This window comes from Arachis hypogaea, chromosome 10 (assembly GCF_003086295.3).
Source record: "Arachis hypogaea cultivar Tifrunner chromosome 10, arahy.Tifrunner.gnm2.J5K5, whole genome shotgun sequence".
In the NCBI taxonomy this organism is placed as follows: domain Eukaryota; kingdom Viridiplantae; phylum Streptophyta; class Magnoliopsida; order Fabales; family Fabaceae; genus Arachis; species Arachis hypogaea.
The window spans coordinates 15,639,727-15,664,009 of record NC_092045.1 but is presented as its reverse complement, the minus strand read 5'-3'; the positions used below and the strand labels follow the sequence as shown (position 1 = coordinate 15,664,009).

The following is a 24,283-nucleotide window of genomic DNA, read 5'->3' as shown; positions in this document are numbered from 1 at the left end:
GTATAGATCCACCAGCTGAGTGATCTAAAGACATCTGAGCTTTTTCTGTAAGCTCATAGTAGAAAATGTCTAACTGTACCCACTCTGAAAACATTTCAGAGGGGCATTTTCTTAGCATATCTCTATACCTCTCCCAGGCATTATAAAGGGATTTGTTATCCTCTTGTTTAAAGCCTTGGATGTCCAGCCTTAGCTGTGTCATCCTCTTTGGAGGGTAAAAGTGATTCAGGAATTTGTCTGATAACTGTTTCCATGTCTTTATGCTTGCTGTAGGTTGGTTATTCAACCACCTCTTAGCTTGCTCTTTTACAGCAAATGGAAACAGTAATAGTCTGTAGACATCCTGATCCACCTCTTTATCACCTACTGTGTCAGCAATTTGCAAGAACTGTGCCAGAAACTCAGTAGGTTCTTCTTGTGGAAGACCGAAATACTGGCAGTTTTGCTGCACTATGATAATGAGTTGAGGATTTAGCTCAAAGCTGCTTGCTTTGATGTGAGGTGTACAGATGCTACTCCCATATGCAGCTGTAATGGGGTTAGCGTATGACCCCAGAGTCCTTCTGGACTGTTCAATTCCACTTAAGTCCATGATGGATAAAGGGAAATGATATGGATTGCAAGAAGATAAATTTTTTTTCTTTTTTTTTTGACCGAAAATAATAAAATAAAATAAATGGAAAATAAAATCAAATTTCGAAAACTAAAAGAAAATAAGATCAAAGCAAATTGAAAACTGAATCAATTAGTTAATTAAAAAGATTTTGAAATTAGCAATTGAAAAGATATGATTGAAAATTATTTTGAAAAAGATTTGATTTTTGAAATGAGGAGAGAGAAAAACAACAAAATGACACCAAACTTAAAATTTTTAGAAAATCAAACACTAATTTTCGAAAATTTTAAGGGAAAACACAAAGAGGACACCAAACTTAGAATTTTTAAGGATCAAAAAGGGACTAAGGACATGCAAATTCGAAAATTAAAAGAAAAACAAAAGCATGCAATTGACACCAAACTTAAAATATGAAACTAGACTCAACTAAAAAACTCTAAACCAACAAAAATAAAACAGTCCTAATCTAAGCAACAAGATAAGCCGTCAGTTGTCCAAACTCGAACAATCCCCGGCAACGGCGCCAAAAACTTGGTGCACGAAATTGCAATCACACTTTGCAATCCCGCACAACTAACCAGCAAGTGCACTGGGTCATCCAAGTAATACCTTACGTGAGTAAGGGTCGATCCCACGGAGATTGTCGGCTTGAAGCAAGCTATGGTTATCTTGTAACTCTTAGTCAGGATATCAATAATTATCAGGTTTGATTGTGAAAAGTAAAGAACATGAAATAAATACTTGTTTTGCAGTAATGGAGAATAGGTTGAGGTTTTGGAGATGCTCTATCTTCTGAATCTCTACTTTCCTACTGTCTTCTTCTTCAAGCACGCAAGGCTCCTTCCATGGCAAGCTATATGTAGAGTTTCACCGTTGTCAATGGCTACCTCTCATCCTCTCAGTGAAAATGTTCAACGCACTCTGTCACAGCACAGCTAATCATCTGTCGGTTCTCAATCAGGTTAGAATAGAATCTATTGATTCTTTTGCGTCTGTCACTAACGCCCAACCTTTAGGAGTTTGAAGCTCGTCACAGTCATTTAATCCTTGAATCCTACTCAGAATACCACAGACAAGGTTTAGACCTTCCGGATTCTCTTGAATGCCGCCATCAATTTTAGCTTATACCACGAAGATTCTGATTAAGGAATCCAAGAGATATCTACTCAATCTAAGGTAGAACGGAGGTGGTTGTCAGGCACACGTTCATAGTTGAGAATGATGATGAGTGTCACATATCATCACATTCATCAGGTTTAGGAACAAGTGATATCTTAGAATGGAAGCAAGCATGATTGAATGAAAAACAGTAGTAATTGCATTAATCCATCAAGACACAGCAGAGCTCCTCACCCCCAACCATGGGGTTTAGAGACTCATGCCGTAAGAAGTACACAGAGAAACGTGTAGAGTGTCATGAGGTACAGATACAATGTCAAAAGATCCTATTAATAGTAAGCTAGTAACCTAGGGTATACAGAAATGAGTAAATGACGTAAAAATCCACTTCTGGGTCCACTTAGTGTGTGCTTGGGCTGAGCATTGAAGCCTTCATGTGTAGAGACTTTTTCTGGAGTTAAACGCCAGCTTTCATGCCAGTTTGGGCGTTTAACTCCAATTTTTATGCCAGTTCCGGCATTAAACGCTGGGAATTCTGAGGCTGATTTGCAACGCCGGTTTGGGCCATCAAATCTCGGGCAAAGTATGGACTATTAAACATTGCTGGAAAGCCCAGGATGTCTACTTTCCAACGCCGTTGAGAGCGCGCCAATTGGGCTTCTGTAGCTCCAGAAAATTCACTTTGAGTGCAGGGAGGTCAGAATTTAACAGCATCTGCAGTCCTTTTTAGTCTCTGAATCAGATTTTTGCTCAGGTCCCTCAATTTCAGCCAGAAAATACCTGAAATCATAGAAAAACACACAAACTCATAGTAAAGTCCAGAAAAGTGAATTTTAACTAAAAACTAATAAAAATATACTAAAAACTAACTAGATCGTACTAAAAACATACTAAAAACAATGCCAAAAAGCGTACAAATTATCCGCTCATCAACACTCAGGCCAAGTTGACTTATGTAGCTGCGCATACACACAATTTGCACTCTGCCATCCCAAGATATGATACAGTTTGCAAAGACCTAACAGAACAAGAGGAGTGGAAGGTGTAACAACAGAAGGAAGCATTGAAAAAGAAGATGGAAGATGCTGGTTTCTGGAAAAAGCTGATAGGGAAACGCAAAGCAAATGGGGATTCGAGCAATCAAGAAGGATCCCAAGAGAAAGGAAACAAAGGGACATGAGCATTCCAATAAGTAAAAGGTGGTGGAGTTTCCTCTTCATTCTATCTTTTTCAAGTTTTAAATAAGGAAAATCATGTATGAAATAGAACATGCTTCCATAGTAGCTTAGGAACTTTCAATTCTGCCTTTAAAATTTCATTGTTTAAGTCTAAGTGTATTGGTCTAAGTCCCTAGCTTTCATTTTTCATCTTGCTTAAATGTATGCTTGTCTTTTAAGCTGATTAAAAGAAAATGTTATGAAAAACAAGAGTGGGATTTATCTTGTGAAGTGAGTTCTCAAGTTTGTGGTATGGTAATGAATTAGCTAAGTTGGTTCACCAACAAGATATACAGGCAACCATATGCTCTAAATCACATGCTTGAAACACATCCTTTGAGACTAGCCAAACAACAAGATCCTAATAAGAAAAGAGAAAGAACAACAAGAGTTTGAAAAGGAAAGAAAAACAATAAGAAATAAGGCTAGGCACCAAGGGTTTGAATCTTGAGGCATGTGTCTGTGGTGTTCCTGTGCAAGGGATATGCTTGGATGAATAAGCTCTCAGGGGTGCCTTATCACTTGGTAACTTGGGTTAACTAACCCGGGATTATCAGCTGAAAGTCCACTGTCAAGAGCAGCCTTTGTTACAGAGCACTTAGTAACCCAAAGAGGTGCTGGACACCAAGGTCTCAAGATAGAAAGTAACAAACCATATGCCTGTGGTGTGCATGTATGGGGAAAAGAGACTTGAGGGAGTAAGTCCTTAGGAGTGTCTCAACACCTAGCACATTGAACCAACTGGTTCGGGAGTGTTGGCTGAAAGCTTATTTTAAAGAGTCGCCCTCTCACAAAGCACTTAGCCTAAAAAGAATACAATAAACCCTGGAAAGGAAGGGAGGATCAATAAATAAGGAGTCTCATAGGATGTAATCAAGCAAGTAATCAAGGGCATGATAAAAACCTGAACACCAGTGAAGGAATGAACCTAAGTTGCTATGCATGAAACCCCATAAACTAGGAATTTGACTTCTATAATAATGATCTGTTGATCTTGTTTTTTTATTCATTTTTCCTATGTTTCAGTACTTGGTTAGGGACAAACAAGCTTTAAGTTTGGTGTTGTGATGACACTGCATCTTGGCCAGTTTCACTGACCTTTTCTTTACTGTTTTAGGGTAGTTTCATACATTTTCGTAGTAAATAAGAAAGTTTTGGATAAAAATACACTTATACCTTGATTCAAGCAAACATTGTGAACTTTACATGGTTTCATGAGAATTATGCAAGAATTTAATGATAAAATGGATAATGCATGATCTCATGCCTTGGAACAGAGCTTTAATGCACTTTAATTGCTTGATTTTAGGACAAAGGAAGCAAGAAGGAGCCACATTAATCTAATTAACGTGACCACTAACGTGGAATGGGGACAAGCATGTAGCGTTAATGGAAAAAGTGATCGCCAATAACGCCTTCGAAGCCATCATAGCCCACGTTAGTTGCCACATTAATTACATTAACGTGGTAGCTAACGTAGAGGAGAAGGAGAGCTTCAATGTTAGTGGTAAAAGTGAATACCACTAACGTTCCAAAAAGGCACATTTAGCCACGTCAAGAGTCATGTTAATCCAATTAACATGAACTCTAACGTGGGAGGAGAAAGCAATCGCCAACGTTAGTGACACTCACCGTTGTCACTAACGTTGGACTAATCCAATGGTGCCCACGTTAGTGGTCATGTTAAGACCACAAATGTGAAGAGTGATGTGGAGCTAAACATGATAGGCCAACGTTAGTGACACTCACCTTTGTCACTAACGTTGGAGATGGCAATCACCACCACGTTAGTGGTCATGTTAATGCAATTAACGTGAGGCACTAACGTGGGAAAAAGGGGCGTTTGGAGCGTTAGTGACAAAGGTAACTGTCACTAGCGCTCTCGAAGCTTAGGCATGCCCACATTAAGGGCCACGTTAGTTACACTAATGTGGATCACTAACGTGGGGAAAAGAGGCAAAGAGTAACGTTATTGGAAAAGGTGAATGCCAATAATGTTTGCGAAGGACTAAGAGGCAATGTTATTGAAAAAGGTGAATGCCAATAACATTTGTGAAGGACCAGAGGCAACGTTAGTGGTCACGTTAGTGCCACTAACGTTGAAGTTAATGTGGATCATTTTGGTTTGGAACGTTAGTGAAAAAGGTGATCGTCACTAACGTTCTCGAACCCACATTTCACTTAACGTTAACACCCCTAACGTCCTAATTAACGTCCACCCATGCTTAACTCACACTTTTTCTGCAAGCATAGTTGAGCCCACTGAAGATTGTAACTGCTTCAACTCAAGATCAAAGGCCCATATCCAAGACTTGAAGAACTGACTAGAAGATCAAGAAGAGTAGTATATATAGGAGTAGTTTTGAACCAGAGAGAAGTTGGGCATTTTTTAGAACTACACTCTGTATATTTACTTTTCTGCACTTTCTAGTTTGTTGGAGAATGTACTATTCTCTACCATTTTCTATTTCTAGAGCTATGAATAACTAAACCCTCTTTCATTGGGTTAGGGAGCTCTGTTGTAATTTGATGGATCAATTATAGTTTTCATTCTTCTTCCTCTTTATTTTCTCTTGATTTACTAGAAAGCCTTCGATCTTAATTCAATTGGTTAGTTGTCTTGGAAAAGAAACTCTCCATAATAGGATCTCCTCTGAGCCTTGGAAAAGTGATGAGGAGATCATGCTATAAATGCTTTCTCATATTGGACCAAATTGGGGTTTGGACGGATACAGTGACATATAATCCTTCCAACACTTTGATTTGGAAATACATGTGGTATAATCAGTGACCATACTTCATCTCTTCCCATGAGTAATTAAATCAAGGAATTGGGCAATTGTTCAAGCTTAGAGAGATTGGGTTGCCAAGGAATTGGGATCTAATGACCTAAGATTGCCAAGGAGATCAATGAATGCATTGATTGAGGAAGAGATGAGAATGAACTTGATCCGGAGAATGCAACATCTCCTAAGCCCAATGAATCCCCTATTTCTGATCTTACCCATTCTCTTTACTTTATGCCATTTATTTTCATGCCTATTTCCCCAAATCCCCATTTAAGATTCTGCACTTTACTTTCTGCAATTTACTTTCCCGCCATTTAATTTTTTGCAACTATCAACTCAATTTCTGTTTAGCTCAACTAGCACATTTTTCCAACTAAAGTTGCTTGACCAATCAATCCCTGTGGGATTCAACCTCATTCTGTTGTGAGTTTTTACTTGACGATAATTCGGTATACATGCCAAAGAAAAATTTGTTGAGAGATAAGTTTTCGTGCATTAAGTCCTCATGGATATCTGTATGGAAGGAGCCCAATGGAAGAGAGACTCCAAAGGCAAGCCAGGTTCAACTGAGAAGGATTGACCTCAAACCCATGGTTAGAGGATGGTTGGAATTCATCGATGGATTTTTTATTCCTACTAGCAACCGGTCCGAAGTAACTGTGGACCGGGCTATCATGATTCATAGTATCATGATTGGAGAGGAAGTGGAAGTTCATGAGATCATACCTCTAGAACTATACAAGGTGGCTGACAAACCCTCCACTTTGGCATGTGGTGCACGAAATTGTGATCATCAATAATGGCATCAATAAACTTGGTAGCGCTCTCAAACGTGAATCACACTTTGTCACAACTCAACACAACTAACCAGCAAGTGCACTGGGTCGTCCAAGTAATACCTTACGTGAGTAAGGGTCGATCCCATGGAGATTGTTGGTATGAAGCAAGCTATGGTCATCTTGTAAATCTCAGTTAGGCGGATAATAAATGGTTAGGGAGTTTTTGAATAATAATAATAATAAATAAATAGAAAATAAAGATAGAAATACTTATGTAAATCATTGGTGAGAATTTCAGATAAGTGTATGGAGATGCTTTGTCTCTGTTGGATCTCTGCTTTCCTACTGCCTTCCTTCAATCCTTCTTTCTCCTTTCCATGGCAAGCTGTATATAGGGCATCATCGTTGTCAATGGCTACATCCCATCCTCTCAGTGAAAATGGTCCAAATGCTCTGTCACAGCACGGCTAATCATCTGTCAATTCTCGATCATGTCGGAATAGAATCCATTGATTCTTTTGCGTTTGTCATCACGCCCAACAATCACGAGTTTGAAGCTCGTCACAGTCATTCAATCCCTGAATCCTACTCGGAATACCACAGACAAGGTTTAGACCTTCCAGATTCTCATCAATACCGCCATCAATTCAAGCTTATACCATGAAGATTCTGATTAAGGAATCCAAGAGATATGCGCTCGGTCTAAGGTAGAACGGAGGTGGTTGTTAGTCACGCGTTCATAGGTGAGAATGATGATAAGTGTCACGGATTATCACATTCATCATGGTGAAGTGCAACGAATATCTTAGAACAGGAATAAACTGAATTGAATAGAAAATAGTAGTAATTGCATTAAAACTCGAGGTACAGCAGAGCTCCACACCCTTAATCTATGGTGTGTAGAAACTCCACCGTTGAAAATACATAAGTGATAGTGGTCCAGGCATGGCCGAATGGCCAGCCCCCAAAAATGTGATATGAATTCGAAAATAAGGAGAAGGACCTGGTCTAAGGACTAGGCGCCCAAAGATGTGGTCAAAAAGACACCAGTACAATAGTAAAAAGTTCTATTTATACTAGACTAGCTACTAGGGTTTACAGAAGTAAGTAATTAATGCAGAAATCCACTTCCGGGGCCTACTTGGTGTGTGCTTGGGCTGAGCTTGAGCTTTACACGTGCAGAGGCTTCTCTTGGAGTTGAACGCCAAGTTGTAACGTGTTTTTGGTGTTCAACTCTGGTTCGTGACGTGTTTCTAGGGTTTGACTCCAGAATGCAACATGGAACTGGCGTTTAGCGCCAGTTTGCGTCATCTAATCTCGAACAAAGTATGGACTGTTATATATTGATAGAAAGCTCTGGATGTCTAATTTCCAACTCCGTTGAGATCGCGCCATTTGGAGTTTTGTACCTCCAGAAAATCTATTTCGAGTGCAGGGAGGTCAGATTCCAACAGCATTAGCAGTCCTTTGTTAGCCTTTTATCAGAGTTTTGCTCAGGTCCCTCAATTTCAGCCAGAAAATATCTGAAATCACCGAAAAACACACAAACTGATAGTAAAGTCCAGAAATGTGAATTTAGCATAAAAACTAATGAAAACATCCCTAAAAGTAGCTAGATCCTACTAAAAATTACCTAAAAACAATGCCAAAAAGCGTATAAATTATCCGCTCATTAGCAAGGTTAGTGGTGCACGAAATTGCAATCACACTTTTGCAATTCCGCACAACTAACCAGCAAGTGCACTGGGTCGTCCAAGTAATACCTTACGTGAGTAAGGGTCGATCCCACGGAGATTGTCGGCTTGAAGCAAGCTATGGTTATCTTGTAACTCTTAGTCAGGATATCAATAATTATCAGGATTGATGGTGAAAAGTAAAAGAACATGAAATAAGTACTTGTTTTGCAGTAATGGAGAACAGGTTGAGGTTTTGGAGATGCTCTATCTTCTGAATCTCTGTTTTCCTACTATCTTCTTCTTCAAGCACACAAGGTCCTTCCATGGCAAGCTGTATGTAGGGTTTCACCATTGTCAATGGCTACCTCCCATCCTCTCAGTGAAAATGTTCAACGCACTCTGTCACAGCACGGCTAATCATCTGTCGGTTCTCAATCGGGTTGGAATAGAATCCAGTGATTCTTTTGCGTCTGTCACTAACGCCCAGCCCTCAGGAGTTTGAAGCTCGTCACAGTCATTCAATCCTTGAATCCTACTCAGAATACCACAGACAAGGTTTAGACCTTCCGGATTCTCTTGAATGCCGCCATCAATTCTAGCTTATACCACGAAGATTCTGATTAAGGAATCCAAGAGATATCTACTCAATCTAAGGTAGAACGGAGGTGGTTGTCAGGCACACGTTCATAGTTGAGAATGATGATGAGTGTCACGGATCATCACATTCATCAGGTTTAGGAACAAGTGATATCTTAGAATGGAAGCAAGCATGATTGAATGAAAAATAGTAGTAATTGCATTAATCCATCAAGACACAGCAGAGCTCGTCACCCCCAACCATGGGGTTTAGAGACTCATGCCGTAAGAAGTACACAAAGAAACGTGTAAAGTGTCATCGGGTACAGATACAATATCAAAAGATCCTATTAATAGTAAACTAGTAACCTAGGGTATACAGAAATGAGTAAATGACGTAAAAATCCACTTCTGGGTCCACTTAGTGTGTGCTTGGGCTGAGCATTGAAGCTTTCATGTGTAGAGACTTTTTCTGGAGATAAACGCCAGCTTTCATGTCAGTTTGGGCGTTTAACTCCAACTTTTATGCCAGTTCCAGCGTTAAACGCTAGGAATTCTGAAGCTGATTTGCAACGCCGGTTTGGGCCATCAAATCTCGAGCAAAATATAGACTATTATATATTGCTGGAAAGCCCAGGATGTCTACTTTCCAACGCCGTTGAGAGCGCGCCAATTGGGTATCTGTAGCTCTAGAAAATCCACTTCGAGTGCAGGGAGGTCAGAATCCAACAGCATCTGCAGTCCTTTTCAGCCTCTGAATCAGATTTTTGCTCAGGACCCTCAATTTCAGCCAGAAAATACCTGAAATCACAGAAAAATACACAAACTCATAGTAAAGCCCAGATAAGTGAATTTTAACTAAAAACTAATAAAAGTATACTAAAAACTAACTAAGATATACTAAAAACATACTAAAAACAATGCCAAAAAGCGTATAAATTATCCGCTCATCAGTTAGCCTTTCCTCATCTCATCTGTCACCTATACAATTCAACCAGAATTGTCATAGAGGAAGACATCCTCAATGAAGAGGACAAGCCCATCACTAAAAAGAGGATGGAGCAAACAAGAGAGCCCACTCATGGACCTCAACAAGAGCATGAGAAAGTCCCTCATCAAGAAATCCCTGGGATGCCTGATGCATGAAAACTTGTCTCTCAACAAATTTCCCCTCGGAAAGTATACTGAATTATCGTCAAGTAAAACTCACAATAGAGTGAGGTCGAATCCCACAAGGATTGATTGGTCAAGCAACTTTAGTTAGAAGACTATGCTAGTTGAGCTAAACAGAAATTAGATTGAGAACTTGCAGAAATTTAAATGACTGGAAAGTAAATAACAGAAATTAAAGTGCAGAATCTTAAATAGGGATTTGGGGTAATGAACATGAAAATAAATGGCAGAAAGTAAAGAGAATGGGTAAGATCAGAAATGGGGTAATCATTGGGTTCAGGAGATGTTGCATTCTCCGGATCAAGTTCATTCTCATCTCTTCCTCAATCAATGCATTCATTGATCTCCTTAGCAATCTTAAGTGATTAGATCCCAATTCCTTGGCAATCCAATCTCTCTAAACTTGAACAATTGCCCAATTCCTTGATTTAATTGCTCATGGGAAGAGATGAAGTGTGGTCACTGATTATACCACATGCATTTCCAAATCAAAGTGTTGGGAGGATTACATGTCACTATATCCGCCCAAACCCCAATTTGGTCCAACATGAGAAAGCATTTCTAGCATGATCTCCTCATCCTTTTTCCAAGGCTCAAAGGAGATCCAATTATGGAGAGTTTCTTTTCCAAGACAACTAACCAATTGAATTAAGATCGAAAGCTTTCTAGTAAGATCAAGAGAAAAGAAAGAAGAAGAAGAATGAAAACTATAATTGATCCATCAAATTACAACAAAGCTCCCTAACCCAATGAAAGGGGTTTAGTTGTTCATAGCTCTAGAAATGAAAAATGGCAGAAAAGAAGAATCCATGCTAAAAGTGTAGAAAAGTAAATATACAGAGAGTAGTTCCCAAAAGTGCCAAGCTTCTCTATAGTTCAAAACTACTCCTATATATACTACTCCTCTTGATCTTCTAGTGAGTTCTTCAAGTCTTCGATGTGGGCTCTGGATCTTGAGTTGAAGCAGTTTTCATCTTTAGTGGGCCCAGCTTGCAGAGAAATATGAATTAGGCTTGGGTATTGGTGCACGAAATTGTGATCAATACTTTTCACAACTCAAATAATCCCCGGTAATGAATCCAAAAACTTGGTGTTCAATACCATGGCATAAACACAACTTCGCACAACTAACCAGCAAGTGTATTGGGTCGTCCAAGTAATAAACCTTACGCGAGTAAGGGTCGATCCCACAGAGATTGTTGGTATGAAGCAAGCTATGGTCACCTTGTAAATCTTAGTTAGCCAAACTCAAATGGTTATGAATGATGAATAAAACATAAAGATAAAGATAGAGATACTTATGTGATTCATTGGTAGGAATTTCAGATAAGCGTATGAAGATGCTTGGTCCCTTCCGTCTCTCTGCTTTCCTACTGTCTTCATCCAATCCTTCTTACTCCTTTCCAAGGCAAGCTGTATGCAAGGGTTTCACCGTTGTCAGTGGCTACCTCCCATCCTCTCAGTGGAAATGTTCAACGCACCCTGTCACGGCACGGCTATCCAGCTGTCGGTTCTCGATCATGTCGGAATAGAATCCAGTGATTCTTTTGCGTCTGTCACTAACGCCCCACAATCGCGAGTTTGAAGCTCGTCACAGTCATTCAATCATTGAATCCTACTCAGAATACCATAGACAAGGTTTAGACCTTCCGGATTCTCTTGAATGCCGCCATCAATTCTAGCTTATACCACGAAGATTCTGATTAAAGAATCCAAGAGATATCCACCCAGTCTAAGGTAGAACGGAGGTGGTTGTCAGGCACACGTTCATAGGTGAGAATGATGATGAGTGTCACGGATCATCACATTCATCAAGTTGAAGAACAAGTTATATCTTAGAACAAGAACAAGCGGAATTGAATAGAAGAATAATAGTAATTGCATTAATACTCGAGGTACAGCAGAGCTCCACACCTTAATTTATGGTGTGTAGAAACTCCACCGTTGAAAATACATAAGTGATAGTGTGATCATTGGCTTCGGCCCCAGAGAGGGAACCAGAAGAACCAAGATTGATCCTAAGATCTAAAGTGATCAAAAGATGAAAATACAATAGTAAAAGGTCCTATATATAGAGAACTAGTAGCCTAGGGTTTACAGAGATGAGTAAATGACATAAAAATCCACTTCCGGGCCCACTTGGTGTGTGCTTGGGCTGAGCATTGAAGCATTTTCGTGTAGAGACTCTTCTTGGAGTTAAACGCCAGCTTTTGTGCCAGTTTGGGCGTTTAACTCCCATTCTTATGCCAGTTCCGGCGTTTAACGCTAGGAATTCTGAAGGTGACTTTGAACGCCGGTTTGGGCCATCAAATCTCGGGCAAAGTATGGACTATCATATATTGCTGGAAAGCCCAGGATGTCTACTTTCCAACGCCATTAAGAGCGCGCCAATTAGGCTTCTGTAGCTCCAGAAAATCCACTTTGAGTGCAGGGAGGTCAGAATCCAACAGCATCTGCAGTCCTTTTTAGTCTCTGAATCAGATTTTTGATCAGGTCCCTCAATTTCAGCCAGAAAATACCTGAAATCACAGAAAAACACACAAACTCCTAGTAAAGTCCAGAAAAGTGAATTTTAACTAAAAACTAATAAAAATATACTAAAAACTAACTAGATCATACTAAAAACATACTAAAAATAATGCCAAAAAGCGTACAAATTATCCGCTCATCACAACACCAAACTTAAATTGTTGCTTGTCCTCAAGCAACTGAAAATCAAATAAGATAAAAAGAAGAGAATATGCAATGAATTCCAAAAACATCTATGAAGATCAGTATTAATTAGATGAGCGGGACTTTTAGCTTTTTGCCTCTGAACAGTTTTAGCATCTCACTCTATCCTTTGAAATTCAGAATGATTGGCTTCTTTAGGAACTCAGAATCCAGATAGTGTCATTGATTCTCCTATTTAAGTATGATGATTCTTGAACACATCTACTTATTGAGTCTTGGCCGTGGCCCAAAGCACTCTGTCTTCCAGTATTACCACCGGATACATACATGCCACAGACACATAACTGGGTGAACCTTTTCAGATTGTGACTCAGCTTTGCTAGAGTCCCCAATTAGAGGTGTCCAGGGTTCTTAAGCACACTCTTTTTGCCTTGGATCACAACTTTATTTCTTTCTTTTTCTCTTTCTTTTTCTCTTTCTTTTTTCTTTTTTTTTCGTTTCTTTTCTCCTTTTTTTCGTTTTTCTCCTTTTTTTTTTGTATTCACTGCTTTTTTTTGCTTCAAGAATCATTTTTATGATTTTTCAGATCCTCAGTAACATGTCTCCTTTTTCATCATTCTTTCAAGAGCCAACATTCATGAACCACAAATTCAAGATACATATGCACTGTTTAAGCCTACATTCAGAAAACAAAAATATTGCCACCACATCAAAATAATTAAACTGTTATAAAATTCAAAATTCATGTAATTCTTCTCTTTTTCAATTAAGAACATTTTTCATTCAAGAAAGGTGATGGATTCATAGGACATTCATAACTTTAAGGCATAGACACTAATGATCACAAGACACAAACATAGATAAGCATAATTTTCGAAAAACAGAATAATAAAGAACAAGGAAATTAAAGAACGGGTCCACCTTAGTGATGGCGGCTTGTTCTTCCTCTTGATGATCCTATGGTGTGCTTGAGCTCCTCAATGTCTCTTCCTTGTCTTTGTTGCTCCTCTCTCATGATTCTTTGATCTTCTCTAATTTCATGGAGGAGAAAGGAATGTTCTTGGTGCTCCACCCTTAGTTGTCCCATGTTGGAACTCAATTCTCCTAGGGAGGTGTTTAGTTGCTCCCAATAGTTTTGTGGAGGAAAGTGCATCCCTTGAGGCATCTCAGGGACTTGATGATGAGAGGGGTCTCTTGTTTGCTCTATCCTCTTCTTAGTGATGAACTTGTCCTCATCAATGGGGATGTCTCCCTCTATGTCAACATCAACTGAATAACAGAGGTGACAAATGAGATGAGGAAAGGCTAACCTTGCCAAGGTAGAGGACTTGTCCGCCACCTTATAAAGTTCTTGGGATATAACCTCATGAACTTCTATTTCTTCTCCAATCATGATGCTATGAATCATGATAGCCCGGTCTATAGTAACTTCGGACCGGTTGCTAGTGGGAATGATTGAGCGTTGGATAAACTCTAACCATCCTCTAGCCACGGGCTTGAGGTCATGCCTTCTCAATTGAACCGGCTTTCCTCTTGAATCTCTCTTCCATTGGGCGCCCTCTTCACAAATGTCTATGAGGACTTGGTCCAACCTTTGATCAAAGTTGACCCTTCTAGTGTAAGGATGTTCATCTCCTTGCATCATGGGCAAGTTGAATGCCAACCTTACATTTTCCGGACTAAAATCCAAGTATTTCCCCCGAACCATAGTAAGCCAATTCTTTGGGTCCGGGTTCACACTTTGATCATGGTTCTTGGTGATCCATGCATTGGCATAGAACTCTTGAACCATTAAGATTCCGACTTGTTGAATGGGGTTGGTAAGAACTTCCCAACCTCTTCTTCAGATCTCATGTCAGATCTCCGGATATTCACTCTTTTTGAGTTTGAAAGGGACCTCGGGGATCACCTTCTTCAAGGCCACAACTTCATAGAAGTGGTCTTGATGCACCCTTGAGATGAATCTCTCCATCTCCCATGACTCAGAGGTGGAAGCTTTTGCCTTCCCTTTCCTCTTTCTAGAGGTTTCTCCGGCCTTGGATGCCATAAATGGTTATGGAAAAATAAAAAGCAATGCTTTTACCACACCAAACTTAAAAGGTTTGCTCGTCCTCGAGCAAAAGAAGAAAGAAGAGAGTAGAAGAAGAAGAAATAGAGGAGATGGAGATGGCTTTGTGGTTCGGCCAAAGGGGAGGAAGTAGTGTTTAGGTTGTGTGAAAATGAAGGAGTGAAGAAGGGTTTATATAGGAGTGGAGGGAGGGTGATGGTTCGGTCATGTATGGGTGGGTTTGGGAGGGAAAGTGTTTTGAATTTGAATGGTGAGGTAGGTGGGGTTTTATGAAGGATGGATGTGAGTGGTGAAGAGAAAGATGGGATTTGATAGGTGAAAGGTTTTTGGGGAAGAGGTGTTGAGGTGATTGGTGAATGGGTGAAGAAGAGAGAGAGTGGTGGGGTAGGTGGGGATCCTGTGGAGTCCACAGATCCTGAGGTGTCAAGGAAAAGTCATCCCTGCACCAAGTGGCGAGCAAAATTGCTCTTTGTGCCAATTCTGGCGTTAAACGCCAGGCTGGTGCCCATTTCTGGCGTTTAACGCCAAGTTCTTGCCCTTTTCTGGCGTTTAACGCCAGTTTGGTGCCCTTTTCTGGCGTTAAACGCCCAGAATGGTGCCAGACTGGGCGTTAAACGCCCATCTGCTAGCCTTACTGGCGTTTAAACGCCAGCAGGATCTTCCTCCAGGGTGTGCTGTTTTTCTTTCTATTTTTCATTCTGTTTTTGCTTTTTCCATTGATTTTGTGACTTCTCATGATCATCAACCTACAGAAAATATAAAATAACAAAAGAGAAATAGATAAAATATAACATTGGGTTGCCTCCCAACAAGCGCTTCTTTAATGTCAGTAGCTTGACAGAGGGCTCTCATGGAGCCTCACAGATGCTCAGAGCAATGTTGGAACCTCCCAACACCAAACTTAGAGTTTGAATGTGGGGGTTCAACACCAAACTTAGAAGTTGGTTGTGGCCTCCCAACACCAAACTTAGAGTTTGACTGTGGGGGCTCTGTTTGACTTTGTTTTGAGAGAAGCTCTTCATGCTTCCTCTCCATGGTGACAGAGCGATATCCTTGAGCCTTAAACACAAGGAATTCTTCATTCACTTGAATGATCAATTCTCCTCTATCAACATCAATCACAGCCTTTGCTGTGGCTAGGAAGGGTCTGCCAAGGATGATGGATTCATCCATGCACTTCCCAGTCTCTAGGACTATGAAATCAGCAGGGATGTAATGGTCTTCAACTTTTACCAGAACATCCTCTACAAGTCCATGAGCTTATTTTCTTGAATTGTCTGCCATCTCTAGTGAGATTTTTGCAGCTTGCACCTCAAAGATCCCTAGCTTCTCCATTACAGAGAGAGGCATGAGGTTTACACTTGACCCTAGGTCACACAAGGCCTTCTTGAAGGTCATGGTGCCTATGGTACAAGGTATTGAAAATTTCCCAGGATCCTGTCTCTTTTGAGGTAATTTCTGCCTAGACAAGTCATCCAGTTCTTTGGTGAGCAAAGGGGGTTCATCCTCCCAAGTCTCATTTCCAAATAACTTGTCATTTAGCTTCATGATTGCTCCTAGGTATTTAGCAACTTGCTCTTCAGTGACATACTGATGAGCGGATAATTTGTATACTTTTTGGCATTGTTTTTAGTATGTTTTTGATATGATATAGTTAGTTTTTGGTATATTTTTATTAGTTTTTAGTTAAAATTCACTTTTCTGGACTTTACTATGAGTTTGTGTGTTTTTCTGTGATTTCAGGTAGCTGCTGACAACAGTGAGACCCTACACGAGTTTGCCATGGAAAGGAGGAAGAAGGATTGGATGAAGGCAGTAGGAAAGCAGAGAGACGGAAGGGAAGGCATCTTCATACGCTTATCTGAAGTTCCTAGCAATGAATTACATAAGTATCACTATCTTTATCTTTTATGTTATTTTCGTTCATCACCATATACATTTGAGTTTGCCTGACTAAGATTTACAAGATGACCATAGCTTGCTTCAATACTAACAATCTCCGTGGGATCGACCTTTACTCGCGTAAGGTTTATTACTTGGACGACCCAGTGCACTTGCTGGTTAGTTGTGCGAAGTTGTGTAATGCCATGGTATTGAGCCACCAAGTTCTTGGAGCCATTACCGGGGATTATGAGAGTTGTGAAAAAGTATAGTTCACAATTTCGCGCACCAAGTTTTTGGCGCCGTTGCCGGGGATTGTTTAGGCTGGACAACTGACGGTTCATCTTGTTGCTTAGATTAGGTATTTTTTTTTTCAGAGCTCTTAAGAATGAATTCTAGTGTTTCAAGGTGATGTTCTTATCATCACCAAAGCTGATTGATCTTCATCAATTTAGCTCTTGAATGCAATGTCCTACTGAAGCTTGGCCGGCCATGTCTAATTTCTTTAGACTAAAGCTTTAGACTAACATTGCATGATTCCTGGAATTCTCATTAAGAATTTTGATACCTTTATTTTCTTTTTCTACATAATTTTCGAAAAATCCAAAAAAAAATTATAAAATCATAAAATCCAAAAATATTTCTTTTTTTGAGTCTAGAGTCTCATCTTAAGTTTAGTGTCAATTGCATGTTTCTGTTCTTATTGCATTCATGCATGTGTCCTCATTGATCTTCAAGTTGTTCTTGATGATTTCCTTGTTCTGATCTTTGAATTCTATTGACTTGAGTGTTTTGTGTGTCTCATATGCATTTTCGTTTTGTTAGTGTCAGTAGTATACAAACTGCTAAGTTTGGTGTCTTGCATGCAGTGTCATTTGATTCTTGTTGCATTTTGGTTTGTCCTTATTATTAAAAATCCAAAAATATTTTTAATTTGTGTCTTTTCAAGTCAATAATACAGAGAATTGAAGATTCAGAACATACAGCAGAGGAATTGCACAGAAAAAGCTGGGCGTTCAAAACGCCCAGTGAAGAAGGACAGACTGGCGTTTAAACGCCAGCCAGGGTACCTGGTTGGGCGTTTAATGCCCAAAAGGGTAGCATTTTGGGCGTTAAACGCCAGAATGGATACCATTCTGGGCGTTTAACGCCAGGATGGCACAAGGGGGAAGATTTTGTTTTCAAAATCAATTTTTTTTAAGTTTTCAAAGTTTTTCAAAATCAAATCTTTTTCAAATCAAATCTTTTCAATCAAATCTTTTTCAAAATCAATTTCTTTCCTTTTTCAAAAATACTTATTAACAATTAATGATTTGATTGAACATTTTTTGCCTTTTCTGTTGAGGAAGGTTTTATGTTTGATTCATATCTTTTCTTGTTAGGCAAGTCATTAATTTTTAAAATCATATCTTTTCAAATTGTTTTCAAATCATATCTTTTAAAATTGTTTTCAAATCATATCTTCTCAATCACATCTTTTTAAAACCAATCATATCTTCTTAACCACATCTTTTTCAAAATAGTTTTCAATCAAATGTTTCTGATTTCTAATTTCAAAATCTTTTTCAAAAATCATTTGATTTCTTTTCCCTTTTCATTTTCGAAAATTAAGTAATGTTTTTCAAAAATATTTTTTTAAATTTTCCACTTAATTTTCGAAAATTACTTCCCTCCTTCTCACATCCTTCTATTTATGGACTAACACTATCCCTTAATGCAAAATTCGAACTCCATCTTCTTTGATAAGTTCGAATTTTCCACTTCTGTCTTCTACTCTTCTTTTCCTCTGACACTTCAAGGAATCTCTATACTGTGACATAGAGGATTCCACATTCTCTTGTTTCCTTCTCTTTCTTATGAGCAGGAGCAAAGACAAAGGCATTCTTGTTGAGGCTGATCCTGAACCTGAAAGGACCTTGAAGAAAAAGCTAAGAGAAGCCAAAGCACAACTCTCTTTAGAGCACTTGAACGAACTCTTCAAGGAAGAAGAACTCATGGCAGCCGAAAACAACAACAATGCCAACAATGCAAGGAAGGTGCTGGGTGACTTTACTGCACCTACTCCCGACTTCTATGGGAGAAGCATCTCTATCCCTGCCATTGGAGCAAACAACTTTGAGCTTAAGCCTCAATTGGTTTCTCTAATGCAACAGAATTGCAAGTTTCATGGACTTCCATTGGAAGATCCTCATCAGTTTTTAGCTGAGTTCTTACAAATCTGTGACACAGTCAAGACTAATGGGGTTGACCCTGAGGTCTACAGACTTATGCTATTCCCTTTTGCTGTAAGAGACAGAGCTAGGACATGGTTGGACTCTCAACCTAAAGAAAGCCTGGACTCTTGGGAAAAGCTAGTCAATGCCTTCTTGGCAAAGTTCTTTCCACCTCAAAAATTGAGTAAGCTTAGAGTGGAAGTCCAAACCTTCAGACAGAAGGAAGGAGAATCCCTCTATGAAGCTTGGGAAAGATACAAACAATTGATCAGAAAGTGTCCCACTGATATGCTTTCTGAATGGAGCATCATAGGTATTTTCTATGATGGTCTCTCTGAACTGTCCAAGATGTCCTTGGATAGCTCTTCTGGAGGATCTCTTCATCTGAAGAAGACGCCTACTGAAGCTCAAGAACTGATTGAAATGGTTGCAAATAACCAATTCATGTACACTTCTGAAAGAAATCCTGTGAACAATGGGACTAGTTAGATGAAAGGAGTTCTTGAGATTGACACTCTGAATGCCATATTGGCTCAGAATAAAATATTGACTCAACAAGTCAATATGATTTCTCAAAGTCTGTCTGGGATGCAAAATGCACCAAGCAGTACTAAGGAAGCTTCATCTGAGGAAGAAGCTTATGATCCTGAGGACCCTTCAATAGAAGAGGTGAATTACATGGGAGAACCCTATGGAAACACCTACAATCCTTCATGGAGGAATCATCCAAATCTTTCATGGAAGGATCAACAGAGACCTCAACAAGGTTTCAACAATAATAATGGTGGAAGGAACAGGTTTAGCAATAGCAAGCCTTTTCCATCATCTTCTCAGCAACAGACAGAGAGTTCTAAGCAGAATACCTCTGACTTAGCAACTATGGTCTCTGATCTGATCAAAACCACTCAAAGTTTCATGACTGAAACTAGGTCCTCCATCAGAAATCTGGAAGGACAAGTGGGTCAGCTGAGCAAGAAAATTACTGAACTCCCTCCAAGTACTCTTCCAAGCAATACAGAAGAAAATCCAAAAGGAGAGTGCAAAGCCATTAACATGGCCGAATTCTGGGAGGAAGAAGAGGCAGTGAACGCCACTGAGGAAGACCTCACTGGACGTCCACTGACCTCCAATGAGTTCCCCAATGAGGAACCTTGGGAATCTGAGGCTCAAGATGAGCCCATAGAGATTCCATTGGACTTACTTATGCCATTCATGAGCTCTGACGAGTATTCTTCTTCTGAAGAGGATGAGTATGTCACTGAAGAGCAAGTTGCTAAATACCTTGGAGCAATCATGAAGCTAAATGACAAGTTATTTGGAAATGAGACTTGGGAGGATGAATCCCCTTTGCTCACCAAAGAACTGAATGACTTGTCTAGGCAGAAACTACCTCAAAAGAGGCAGGATCCTGGGAAGTTTTCTGTACCTTGTACCATAGGTACCATGACCTTCAAGAAGGCCTTGTGTGACTTAGGGTCAAGTGTGAACCTCATGCCCCTCTCTGTAATAGAGAAATTAGGGATCTTTGAGGTGCAAGCTGCAAAAATCTCACTAGAGATGGCAGACAACTCAAGAAAACAAGCCTATGGACTTGTAGAGGATGTTCTGGTTAAAGTTGAAGACCATTACATTCCTACTGATTTCATAGTCCTAGAGACTGGGAAATGCATGGATGAATCCATCATCCTTGGCAGACCCTTCCTAGCCACAGCAAAGGCTGTGATTGATGTTGATAGAGGTGAGTTGATCATTCAAGTGAGTGAAGAACCCTTGGTGTTTAAAGCTCAAGGATATCCCTCTGTCATCATGGAGAGGAAGCATGAAGAGCTTCTCTCAAAACAGAGCCAAACAGAGCCCCCACAACCAAACTCTAAGTTTGGTGTTGGGAGGCCACAACCAAACTCTAAGTTTGGTGTTGAACCCCCACATTCAAACTCTAAGTTTGGTGTTGGGAGGTTCCAACACGGTTCTGAGCATTTCTGAGGCTCCATGAGAGTCCTCTGTCAAGCTAGTGACACTAAAGAAGCGCTTGTTGGGAGGCAACCCAATGTTTTATAATTAATTATTTTCTTTTGTTATTTTATCTTTTTTGTAGGTTGATGATCATAAGAAGTCACAAAAATAATGAAAAAAGCAAAAACAGAATGAAAAACAGGAAGAAAAACAGCACACCCTGGAGGAAGATGCTGCTGGCGTTCAAACGCCAGTAAGCCTAGCAGTTGGGCGTTTAACGCCCAGTCTGGCACCATTCTGGGCGTTTAACGCCAGAAAGGGGCACCAGACTGGCGTTAAACGCCAGGAAAGGGCAAGAACCTGGCGTTAAACGCCAGGAATGGGCACCAGCCCGGCGTTTAACGCTAGAAATGGCTCAAAACGTGGATTTTGATGCCATTTGGTGCAGGGATGCCTTTTCCTTGACACTACAGGATCTGTGGACCCCACAGGACCCTACCATCACTCTCTCTCTTCTTCCCCCATTCACCAATCACCTCAACACCTCTTCCCCAAAAACCCCTCACCTATCAAATCCCATCTTTCTCTTCACCACTCACATCCATCCTTCATAAACCCCCACCAACCTCACCCTTCAAATTCAAACCACTTTCCCTCCCAAACCCACCCATCATGGCCGAACCCTTTACCCCCTCTCTCCTATATATACCCTTCTTCAACCCTTCATTTTCACACAACCTAAACACCACTTCTCCCCCTCTTTGGCCGAACACACCACCATCTCCCTCTTCCTCCTTTCTTCTTCTTCTACTCTCTTCTTTCTTCTTTTGCTCGAGGACGAGCAAACATTTTAAGTTTGGTGTGGTAAAAGCGTTGCTTTTTCGTTTTTCCATAACCATTATGGCATCCAAGGCCGGAGAAACCTCTAGAAAGAGGAAAGGGAAGGCAAAGGCTTCTACCTCCGAGTCATGGGAGATGGATAGATTCCTCTCAAGGGTGCATCAAGTCCACTTCTATGAAGTTGTGGCCTTGAAGAAGGTGATCCCCGAGGTCCCCTTTTCACTCAAAAAGGGTGAATATCCGGAGATCCGACATGAGATCCGAAGAAGAGGTTGGGAAGTTCTTACCAACCCCATTCAACAAGTCGGAATCTTGATAGTTCAAGAGTTCTATGCCAATGCATGGATCACCAAGAACCATGACCAAAGTGTGAACCCGAATCCAAAGAATTATCTCACTATGGTTCGGGGGAAATACTTGGATTTTAGTCCGGAGAGTGTGAGGGTAGCGTTCAACTTGCCTATGATGCAAGGAGATGAACATCCTTACACTAGAAGGGTCAACTTTGATCAAAGGTTGGACCAAGTCCTCACAGTCATATGTGAAGAGGGCGCACAATGGAAGCAAGATTCAAGGGGAAAGCCGGTCCAATTGAGAAGGCATGACCTCAAGCCCGTGGCTAGAGGATGGTTAGAGTTCATACAACGCTCAATCATTCCCACTAGCAACCGGTCCGAAGTTACCATAGATCGGGCTATCATGATCCATAGCATCATGATTGGAGAAGAATAGAGGTTCATGAGGTCATAGCTCAAGAACTCTATAAGGTGGCGGACAAGACCTCCACCTTGGCAAGGTTAACCTTTCCTCATCTCATTTGTCACCTCTGTTATTCAGTTGGAGTTGACATAGAGGGAGACATCCCCATTGATGAGGACAAGCCCATCACCAAGAAAAGGATGGAGTACACAAGAGATCCTACTCATCATGAGATCCCTGAGATTCCTCAAGGGATGAATTTTCCTCCACAAAACTATTGGGAGCAACTAAATACCTCCCTAGGAGAGTTAAGTTCCAACATGGGACAACTAAGGGTGGAGCATCAAGAACACTCCATCATCCTTCATGAGATTAGAGAAGATCAAAGAATCATGAGGGAGGAGCAACAAAGACAAGGAAGAGACATTGAGGAGCTCAAGCACTCCATAGGATCTTCAAGAGCAAGGAAGAGCCGCCATCACTAAGGTGGACCCGTTCCTTGATTTCCTTGTTATTTATTCTTCTGTTTTTCGAATTTTATGCTTATGTTTATCCATGTTTGTGTCTTGTGATCATTAGTGTCTTAGTGTCTATGCCTTAAAGTTATGAATGTCCTATGAATCCATCACCTTTCTTGAATAAAAATGTGCTTAATTGAAAAAGAAAAAGAAGTGCATGAATTTTGAATTTTATAACAGTTTAATTATTTTGATGTGGTGGCAATAATTTTGTTCTCTGAATGTATGCTTAAACAGTGCATGTGTATCTTGAATTTGTGGTTCATGAATGTTGGCTCTTGAAAGAATGATGAAAAAGGAGACATGTTACTGAGGATCTGAAAAATCATAAAAATGATTCTTGAAGCAAGAAAAAGCTATTCAAAAAAAAAAAAGAGAAAAATCGAAAAAAAAAAGAAAAAAAAGAGAAAGAAAACGAAAAGAAATAGAGAAATAAGAGTTGTGATCCAAGGCAAATAAGAGTGTGCTTAAGAACCCTGGACACCTCTAATTGGGGACTTTAGCAAAGCTGAGTCACAATCTGAAAAGGTTCACCCAATTATGTGTCTGTGGCATGTATGTATCCGGTGGTAATACTGGAAGACAGAGTGCTTTGGGCCACAGCCAAGACTCAATAAGTAGATATGTTCAAGAATCATCATACTTTACTAGGAGAATCATTAACACTATCTGGATTCTGAGTTCCTAAAGAAGCCAATCATTCTGAATTTCAAAGGAGAGAGTGAGATGCCAAAACTGTTCAGAGGCAAAAAGTTAAAAGCCCCGCTCATCTAATTAATACTGATCTTCATAGATTTTTTTGGAATTCATTGCATATTCTCTTCTTTTTATCTTATTTGATTTTCAGTTGCTTGGGGACAAGCAACAATTTAAGTTTGGTGTTGTGATGAGCGGATAATTTGTATACTTTTTGGCATTGTTTTTAGTATGTTTTTGATATGATATAGTTAGTTTTTGGTATATTTTTATTAGTTTTTAGTTAAAATTCACTTTTCTGGACTTTACTATGAGTTTGTGTGTTTTTCTGTGATTTCAGGTAGCTGCTGACAACAGTGAGACCCTACACGAGTTTGCCATGGAAAGGAGGAAGAAGGATTGGATGAAGGCAGTAGGAAAGCAGAGAGACGGAAGGGAAGGCATCTTCATACGCTTATCTGAAGTTCCTACCAATGAATTACATAAGTATCACTATCTTTATCTTTTATGTTATTTTCGTTCATCACCATATACATTTGAGTTTGCCTGACTAAGATTTACAAGATGACCATAGCTTGCTTCAATACTAACAATCTCCGTGGGATCGACCCTTACTCGCGTAAGGTTTATTACTTGGACGACCCAGTGCACTTGCTGGTTAGTTGTGCGAAGTTGTGTAATGCCATGGTATTGAGCCACCAAGTTCTTGGAGCCATTACCGGGGATTATGAGAGTTGTGAAAAAGTATAGTTCACAATTTCGCGCACCACATACTCATCCTCTTCAGAGGAAGAATA

General features: G+C 40.0%; 1 non-coding gene across 1 annotated transcript; it reads right to left on the bottom strand.

Moving 5' to 3' along the window:
• Positions 1–18,966: 18,966 nt before the first annotated feature.
• On the bottom strand, positions 18,967–19,074 carry LOC112718916 (small nucleolar RNA R71). Its single transcript, XR_003161242.1, has one exon. It is a non-coding gene; the product is annotated as a small nucleolar RNA R71 (small nucleolar RNA).
• Positions 19,075–24,283: the final 5,209 nt, after the last annotated feature.